General features: G+C 39.7%; 1 long non-coding RNA gene across 2 annotated transcripts; it reads left to right on the top strand.

The window, feature by feature from the left end:
• The first annotated feature begins 3 nt into the window (after nt 1–3).
• Nucleotides 4–6,206, top strand: LOC141571188 (uncharacterized). 2 transcript variants are annotated; one of them, XR_012495944.1, is made up of 2 exons: nt 4–338; nt 3,575–6,206. It is a non-coding gene; the product is annotated as an uncharacterized LOC141571188 (long non-coding RNA). The 2 variants fall into 2 exon arrangements; XR_012495945.1 differs by having other exon boundaries at nt 4–1,081.
• Nucleotides 6,207–6,633: the final 427 nt, after the last annotated feature.

The following is a 6,633-nucleotide window of genomic DNA, read 5'->3' as shown; positions in this document are numbered from 1 at the left end:
CCGCCGAAACTGCCAGTGCTTCCGGGGATGAGCCGGAGATAAAGCGGTGTGAGCATGCGTGACCCACGTTCTGGCCGAGGCGTCTGCCGAGCGCTCCGCGGTAGCTGGCGCCTGCGCAATATAGCGTGGAGCCGGTCAAGCCGCGCCAGGGACTTTGCGGCCTCAACTTTGACCGACCTCAGCCTGCCTGGCAGAAAGGTATCAAGTCGTTTTCGCCTCCACCGCACCTTCGGCACGTGGTGGGTGTTTGGTACATGTTCAATGAAAGGACCAGTGAGCGCCCTCTGTGTGGCAAGCGTTGTGCTCGGCGCCCCTAGGGAAAACCTCGTTTTGCTCAGGTACCAGAAGAGACCCTTGGGTCTCAGGGGAGGGAGTCCTTCACCCCAGTTGGAGGGAATGACTCATAATTGATCAAAACTAACCATGGTAATCTCATTCTAATTACCCCGGTAGTTGATAGTTGGACGAGGCAAAGTCATGTGACCAACTCCTGGCCCATGATACTTACTGCAGAAGTCACTGAGTGAGGCTTCTGGAAAAGATTTTTTTGTTTTTTAACCAATTCTCTAGGACTTCTAGTTGAGTACGCTCCTTAAGTACTTTGCAACTTTTACTATTTTCTTCCTGCCTCTGGCGGTTGGACGTTCAGTCACTGTCATGTGCTTGTGACAAGCAAATGCTAAGGCCGGTGAAGCAGAAAGACTGAGAAAGCCTAGGTCTCATGTGACGTTAAGCTATAGCTCCAGGATTGAATGGCTTACCTCTGGATGTTTTGTTGTATGGGCCTAATAAACTTCTTACTTGGACTATGTTTCTGGCAATTTTGTAGACTATATATGTCTAAATACAACAACAACAAAATATATAAAATTGCTAGGAGAAATATTGAAAACACCCTTTTAAGTGCACCCTTTGAACTTGAAAGTCAGGCCAATGATCTGAAGCCAGGAAGAAAGGAGAAACACAGGCCTGGGAAGATAGAGCTGATATTCAGAAGTTATGCACAGGTACAGTCTACATCTGTTCCGATCGGTTGGTGCATGTGCTATACTGACAAATATTTTGAAAATCATCTCTGGAGGTAAGTAAACCGTGATGCTGCTACCAGCTGTAGGGTCATCTGCCTGGGTCCAGGCAGGATGAGAGCCAAATTGGAACATCAGGTTAGGACCTCAGAAGGAATATATCTTCAGAGGAAGGATAAACTAGAGAAAATCTTCCCTGCAGATGCAGGCAGCAAGAAAGTTATCTCTCTCTGCCTTGGTTCTGAGTGGAGAATAAAACATTTCCCTAGTAGATGTATGACCACACTGTTTGCATGGTCTAAAAGCCCGCAAGTTGAACATTTCAATGTAAAATGGGCCTGGGTATATAGTACTTATGGTACTTGGCCAAAGCAAACACAAGTCCTCTCTGGAAGAACTGTCAGCACAGATCTCAAAGAATTCCCACAGATAGGCTTCCAAATGAATATGAACTCACAGTCAAAACCCAAGAGGAAATAAGCAAAGAAGACAAGCAGCAGAGACAGATCCATTTTTAAATGTATAGCTCTTTGGAAGGGTTAAATACCAAATTAGATACAGCTGAAGAGAAATAAGTGAACTAAAAGATAGATACGAAGAAAATCCAAAAGGCATCCCAAAGGCAAGGAAATGGATAAGAGTGAGAAAACACATCATAAATTTATCACTTTTGTTTAAAAGATAATAAAGTAAATGAGAGCACGGCAGTTGTCAGATGTTGATGGCTAAGAATTTTCCAGAATGGATGAAAGAGAAAAATCTTCAAGCGACACAATGAATCCCAAATAGGATAGGGGGAAAAAAACGAAAAAAAATAAACAGATCCAGTCTGGTGAAAATGCAAAACACCAAAGTACAAGAGATGATTTTAAAAGCAGACAGAGAAGTAAGTCTGATAATCTACAATGAAATGACAGTTATACCAACCCCTGACTGTTCAACGGCAAGAATGGGAGCAACGATAACAATAATATCATGAAAAAATGGCATTAATGAAACGGTCTTTTTTTTCTAAAGTAACCAATGTATTTTTTAAATTATTATTTTTTAAATAGGGAATAGTGTGTGTTTTTCCCAGGGCCCATCAACTCCAAGTCAAGTTGTTGTCCTTTCAGTCTTAGTTGTGGAGGGCACAGCTCAGCTCCAAGTCCAGTTGCCATTTTCAATCTTAGTTGCACCATCCCATGCGGGAATTGAATGGGCAACCTTGTTAAGGGCTCACTCTCTAACCAACTGAGCCATCCCGCCACCCATGAAATAATAGTCTTAGTGTGATGAGAGAAAATAAGTGTCTACCTAGAATTGTATACTCAGCAAACAATGTTTCAAGAATGAACACACAATGCTTTTCATATCAACAAAATTAAAGAGTTACTACCAACAGAGTTTAACCAAAGGACCTTCTAGAAGACACATTTCAGGAGGCAATAAAATCCCAAGAGGAAGCTCCGAGGAACAATAAGGATGGGTGGGCAAACAAAATGGCAAACATGGGTAAATATAAATAAACATCAAGGGCAGAAAACGCGAATACTTTGTCATTTGTGGGCTTAAAAAAGGTAAAAAAAAAGAATGGAATGATAGTATATAAAATATAAGAGGATTATTGAAGTTAAAGCATCATAAAGTGTACATCAGTTATCTATTGCAGACCAAGGAGCCACAAAACCTCAGCGGCCATACAACTGTATTTGTTGATTGCTCACATGCCTGGTGTCTGCTTGGGTGGGTTAGGAAGCTCTGAGGAGCTTGGCTGGGCTTGCTTGCAAGTCTGGGGTCAGCTAATCCAGGATGGCCTTCGCTGCGACCCTTGACTCTTCTCTGTGCTTCTCTCACTCACCAGCCAGGTAGTCTGGATATGTTCTCATGGCAATGGCAGGGGCCCAAAAGAGAGCAAATGAAAATGCACAAGCACATTTTCAAGACTCCTTACATATCATTGGCCAAAGCGTCACATGGCTGAGTCCAGAGTTATAGTAGGAGGGAGCTATGAAGGATTACGGCAAAGGGTTTGCTTACAGGGGAAGTGAAAAATTGGACTCATTAGTTCAATCAATCTAACATCTTTGCACTGTCCATAAAGATATTAATTAGCGTTAGACTTTTAATTAAATATGAATGTTAAAATTTTGAGGTTTACTATTGAAAGAATAAAAAATAAGAGTTATTGACCAAACCAGAAGGAAAAAAAGTGACATTTAAGAAAAGAAGGAAATAAAGGCAGAAACAAAGGAACATAAAAAGTGGAAAAACTACAAGGCACAAAATAAAGTGGAAAAAAATTCAAGTGTGTCAGTAATTGCAACAAATATATTTTTAAAAAATCTAAACCTTCTAGTCAAAAGACAAATTGCAACTCCAGGTTTTAAAAAAAAATCAAACTTAATACACACACTGTTTAAAACACAAAACGGAAAATTTGAAGTAAAAGCATAGTAAATGAGATTCTTCTGGGTCTGTTAGCTATATTAACATGGCAAAAAGCATTGCTAGAAATAATGTGCTGAATTGTGTTATTGTTCTCAGTAATTTGCAGTCCCTCCCTATAGGAAGCCTGTACTTCCAAGCCAGTGGACTTCAAGATTGGTCACTGAAATGTGAATGGAAGCTGAGCTGAGCTTTAAGAACCATTGTTCTTTCTGCCTCAAGAAGATCACGTTCCAGGTGGGATATGCTTTCTGCCTGGATCCTTGAATGAAGATAACATGGAATGAAGAATGGGTAGTGCTACAAATGACCCACAAAGGATGTATCACACAAGTGAAAAATTAACCCTTATTGTTGTAAACCAGAGATTTTTACGTTAGGTGTGGTCATGTGGCTTCCTTTGAGTAATGTAATATGAAACGTGTCACTTGCAGGTGGGTGCGTTAAGAGTGAGTTCATGATTTGTGCTGTCATTCGGTTTCTGCAGCCTAACTTAGCAAAGGATGACTGATACAGATAGGCTATTTGAGAAGGAGAAAAGTTCCATTCAACAGAAGTACATAATAATTCTAAGTTGTATCCACATAATATTATAGCTTCAAACTGTGGTCTAGAGAAAAAAATTGAGGGAACTATACAAAGAAATTGACAAATTCACCATACAATAGTGGAGATTGTGGAATTCATTAGTGCTATCCACCCCATATTTGAGTTAATATTCGTACTTGGTCTCGACAGCTTTTTTAGAAAGTCATTTTAATAGATATGTTGTGATATCTCATTGTGGTTTTATTTTCCATTTTTCTAATGAATAATTATGTTGAACATCTTTTCATGTGCCCATTTACCATCTACAGATCTTCTTCGGTGGAGTGTTTGCTCAAATCTTTTGCCCCTCCTTCTTTTTAAAAACTGGTTTGCTTCCTTTCTAATGGTTGAGTTTTGAGGTTGTTTATATATTATGGACATAAGTTGTTCATCAGATATGTGATTTGAAAATATTTTCTTCTACCCTGTGCATTACCCTCACCCCAGGGAACCACTGATTTCTTTTCTGATTCCATTCCAGAATGGAATCTCATATAGTATGTAGCCTTCTGAATTTGGGTTCCTTCACTTAGCATATAATGCATTTGAGATTAATCCGTCTTGTTCTTGTGGTATCAGCAGTTTATTCCTGTTCATTGCTGAGTATTCCATTATATAGATATACCACAGTTTGTTTATCCATTTTCCTGTTGAAGAACATTTGCATTGTTTCCAGTTTTGGGTAATTATGCATAAAGCCACTATAAATATTCATGTATAGGTTTTAAGTTTTCATTTCACTTTCATTAATACCTACTAGTGGGATTACTATATGTATACGTTTAATTTTTTTTATTGGGGAATATTGGGGAACAGTGTGTTTTTCCAGGGCCCATCAGCTCCAAGTCGTTGTCCTTCTATCTAGTTGTGGAGGGCACAGCTCACTGGCCCACGTGGGACTCAAACCCGCAACCCTGTTGTTAAGAGCTTGTGCTTGTATATGTTTAACTTTTTAAAAAATTGTCAAATTGTTTTCCACAGTGATTGCATCATTTTACATTTCCACAAGTCAAAATATTATCTACATTTGGACATTTAAAAACATACATGAAAATAATTAACAGGTTAAAAAAGACTATAATGAAATTTTAAAATATTTAGGATTAACGGATAATGAAAATGTCCCTCAATTCTTATAACAGGAGAAAAGTGTAAAGGTAATGAGTTAATTGCTTAACTTAAAAGGTTGGGCAAAAGAAACAAAATAAACCCAAGGAAAGTGAAAGAAGGGACATAAGAAAGATAAGATCATATATTAATAAAATAGAAAACAGAAACACAATAAAGATCAATAAAACTTAAAGTCAGACTTTTTTGGAAAGACTAATAAAATTGAAAGGTATTTGGCAAGATTAATAAGACTATATGTATGTATAAATGTGTAGGTATATAGACACGTATGTGTATATAAATATATATGTATATAAATACACACACACAATTTACCCCAAAACCCAGGAGCTTAAAACAAGTTATTTATTCTCACTCATGTGTCCGCAGGTCAGCTAAGAGTTGACTGATGTAAGCTGGGCTCACCTGGGCAGTCTGCTTCAAGCTGGAGGCCAGCTGGGCCTGGCTTCTCGTTGCAGGTTGGACTCAGGTCTACTCATGTATTTTCATTCCGGGGCCCAGCTGAAGGGACAATAGCTACCCAAGAGAAGCTTTTCTCATGGAATACAGAGGTGCAAGAGATCAACCCTCACTGTGCAAACACATTTCATGCTTTTGCTTCTATCATCTCTGTTAACATCCCATTGGCCAACCCAAGTCAGATGGTCAAGAAGTAGGAAAGTTCATTTCTAGTGGGGGAACTTCAAAGTCGCATGGTAAAAGGATACAGGAAGGGGTGAAGAATTGGGGCCAATAATTCAATATATATCGCCACTACTCTGTATGCTGGAATGAGAAGAATTCAGGGGGGCCCAACAAAGAGAGGAGGTGATGAAAAGGAAGGATGAAAGGGATAGAGAAGCCTGCAAAATGGTGAGAGTCCAGGGAGCTTTGTGGTGTGGCCAGTGAGAAAGCTCTGGTGCAGGAAGCATGAAAGTTCATTTAAGATAAAGGATATTTAATATGTAAATTTAAAGAGCTTTTTGCTTGGATGCTTGTGATGTTAAACCCCCCTCTGTCATCCTGGACCTTCAATAAAAGCTGTTAGAACCACAATGGCCCTGTAGGTGTGTGTGTGTGTGTATGTGTGTGTGCAGATACATCAAAGGAAAAGTCAAGTGCCTTTGGAGAGGACGAGGAACAGGGACAGAAACTGAACCAATTCAGCATAAGCCGGCGCTGAGATCCAGAGATAAGCAGTGAGAGGTATGCTCTGGCTACTTGCAGGTATCTAGGAGGCACCCTGAACTCTCCACAGGAGAAGGGATGGTGGTTTTAGCTGACATGACGTGCATTTTAAGGGGCTGGGAACCTAGGTAAAACCTGGGTTATAATTGGGAGCAGGATCAATTTCTAGTCCAAAGGAAGTTAAACTCACATCCCTGCCATTCTACTTGGGATCTTAATTCTTCCTGATACCACATCATCGCTGGCCCCAAAGAGTTGTATTCTGATCGTTAGCTTCATGATGAAGGGTCTTCCT

This window comes from Rhinolophus sinicus, linkage group LG04, assembly GCF_036562045.2.
Source record: "Rhinolophus sinicus isolate RSC01 linkage group LG04, ASM3656204v1, whole genome shotgun sequence".
Classification (NCBI taxonomy): Eukaryota; Metazoa; Chordata; class Mammalia; order Chiroptera; family Rhinolophidae; genus Rhinolophus; species Rhinolophus sinicus.
Note: the sequence above shows the minus strand (reverse complement) of the source record. Positions and strands in the feature narration are given on the sequence as shown.